The 2,838-nt window shown below is 39.9% G+C and overlaps 1 long non-coding RNA gene across 1 annotated transcript; it reads left to right on the forward strand.

The window, feature by feature from the left end:
- Nucleotides 1-354: 354 nt before the first annotated feature.
- LOC124153945 lies at nt 355-2,334 on the forward strand. Its single transcript, XR_006863796.1, has 2 exons — nt 355-466; nt 754-2,334. It is a non-coding gene; the product is annotated as an uncharacterized LOC124153945 (long non-coding RNA).
- The last annotated feature ends 504 nt before the right edge of the window (nt 2,335-2,838 follow it).

A 2,838-nucleotide genomic window follows, 5' to 3' on the forward strand; every position in this document is an offset into this window, starting at 1 on the left:
GAGCATTCGGAGGGTGCATTTTCGGGTTGTGCGGGACATAGCAGTCATCGAACGCGCTCTCGGCCTCTTGACGGCTATCGGTATGCGGGCCAGACTTCATGCAGCTCCTTATTATTGGCAGTCGGGGTGGTAGGGAGAGAGATGGTCGTGTGATTGCCTTTTGTTTGACGCCAGCTCTCAAGAATGTCGTCATTTTCTCCGCTTTTGAAAGGCCCTCTCCCACCCTATTATACATAATATTAACGAACACCATTAAACGAAAGTTCTCCAATTCATTTGTTCTGGAGTGTTCCTCTAGATGTGTATATAAGGCAAAGAGCGTTCACTTCTGGTTCTCAATGGTTCTTCGTCCGTCGTGCTGTTAACATACGTGAGTGCTGCCTGTGATCGTAACGTAGAAGTTGAAGCGTTGGTGTGTCTGCGGATTCCTGGACATCGTGGTTGCCTCGTCTCCTGCTTTCAAAATGTAAGTCGATCATTGAATGCCGAAGAACAAGAATTATTTCAATTGTCTGCCATAATTTATTTGGATATATATGAGATCTTAATATGGTTATCGTGTGTACTCGTGAATATTTGTGCTTTCACTCCGTAGTGTCTTTTAATCTCTACCAATATCATCGGCCTTATTACTAGCCTCCTAATCTGACTCTTACATAATCTATATCAAATGCTAATGTTAGTATTTAATAATTGTATCGTAGTACTCAATTTAAATTAGATATTAAAATATATTTAATCCTTTTATTTCAGGCAACTGCGTTGGGAGTCATTATGTCTCGGTCCGTTCCTCAATTTTCTGCTCCGTAATAAATGCTCTCCCAGCTGAGTCTTCACTTGAATTTTCTCCTTTCCTACTCCTAGCACATCGCAAGTTGTTCATAGTACTCGTTATCTTTCATTTTGCTTTACTATATTTCTTATTCAATGCTCTATTATCTCGCAGAGCACCTGAATCTGTCTTCACTGAGTCTTTCTTTACTTCGTTGATGTTCGTACACAAAAGCGGCTTGCGCCAATGCTCACCTTGGTTAATCTCTTTTGTTTTTTACCATAATAAAATTTCTTCTGGATCCTCTAATACTCTCAGTAATGCTATTTGAATCTTATCCTCAATGCACGCGTCTTTCACGGGGACTAAGATTATTTCTCAGAACGTGTATCTCGAAACTCAATTTTACAATCTTTACTTCCTTCTACTTCATGTGGTTTACTTCAGCAAGTCCAGGGTAGTTTCTAGTTTTTCATGTATTTTTTCTTGAGCTTTTCTCTAAATCATCCGATTTCATCGACTTTTTCTAAACTTTGCTGGGTATCGAAATCACGAGTTCGAACTTTTTCACTTCGTCTTTCTTTCTAAAGTCTGTTAACACTGCATTAAGTTCTTCTAATACTCCCTGGAAAACACGTAGCTTTCCATAAATGCTCTTCATTCGCAATTCTCACAGCATAATTTTCCGCAATCGTTTCTCAATTGTCTTCGTTTAACTTAATTGTGGCTTCGATCTCCTCACCTTCGACCACCTTCTACAAGATCATCATTAGTGCAGCAAGGAGCAGAGAAGAGAGTGATTAGTGCAGTGTGAGTGTAATAGTGTTCTTGTGAAATGGTCAGTCGTGTGATTAGTGCAGTGCGACGTGGGATCGCCGATGGAAAGCAGAGTTCTTCCGCCGAGGGACCTTGCAGATGATTCGAGGTAAGGGATCGACTCCTCTTCCAGGGCACACAGTGTGTAGGGTGGTTAAGGTTACTTCACGAGACATGGCCAATTCGCGGTAGGGCCCTCCGAGGGCTTTGGAGAAACATTTTATGCTCTGTTCACTGCTCCAAGTTGATGATTGTGCGAATCCTCTCCCGTTGATTTCAAATTTGCCTCTTTCCGAGTTCCTTTGAATAGGGCACTTTGCGTAGTGCGTAGTTTATTTTTCAGGTGGACGATATTATAGTTAAAGAAATAGCTTATTTTCATTATTTTTGTGCTTCAACTGATTTCGATAGTGCTTATTTCTTATGCTGTGATTTCATTATGTCGTGTGTATTTTTTTTCAGGTGGCTGTGATAAATTAGTTTCCGTTAATTTTACCCTAATTCTGAAATAAGATTATTCTGACAGATTTAGATTGTCTAACCTACGTTAACGACTTTCTTCAAATCATCTTAAATTTTGTTCCGCGCGCGTAATTGAATTAAGTTGTGTCGTTTAGTGGTAATAAATTAAATATCTTCTTGGAGCGTGCAGAGTATAAACCCCTTAGAGAAGTGGAGGGAGAATAAAGTGACTTAGCTGATGGGTTAGGTAGGACACTTAAAGATGTTAGGCAATTAATGTGACTCTCAAACACACACCTAAAGGCATTAGGAAATTAAATGAAACTTCCATTCCTCCATTAATGATATAATAGCAGCATTTATTTGGGTTGAATGTGAAATAATGTTTCTCTAATTTTTAATGAATGCTTTTGCACGTCTTTATATTTTTCTGTAATTGTTATATTATAGTGTAATTTATTTGTGTTTTACCTGTTTGTAAGCAATATGCGACTCTACATGTTGTAATAAAGTATTGTTAAGGAAATATTAATATTGTCTCGTCATTTCTCGTTTCCGAAGGCAGCCTTTCATTCGCCTGTTTTGAAGGCGGGGCTGTAACATGGCACAGTAGGACGTCTCTCGTATCTATCATCATGAGAGGTGTAGATACGAGATGCGTGATTGGGCCGGCCATTCGGCCTTCGTCGCTTCTATGACGAAGGCCGAGAATTGGGTTCCAACGATGCTAGCATGGTACCTCTTTGGGTGGCGACAGGAAACCCATGCAACCTATCCCTATTCCCAAT

The sequence above is a fragment of the Ischnura elegans genome, chromosome 1, assembly GCF_921293095.1.
Source record: "Ischnura elegans chromosome 1, ioIscEleg1.1, whole genome shotgun sequence".
NCBI lineage: Eukaryota > Metazoa > Arthropoda > Insecta > Odonata > Coenagrionidae > Ischnura > Ischnura elegans.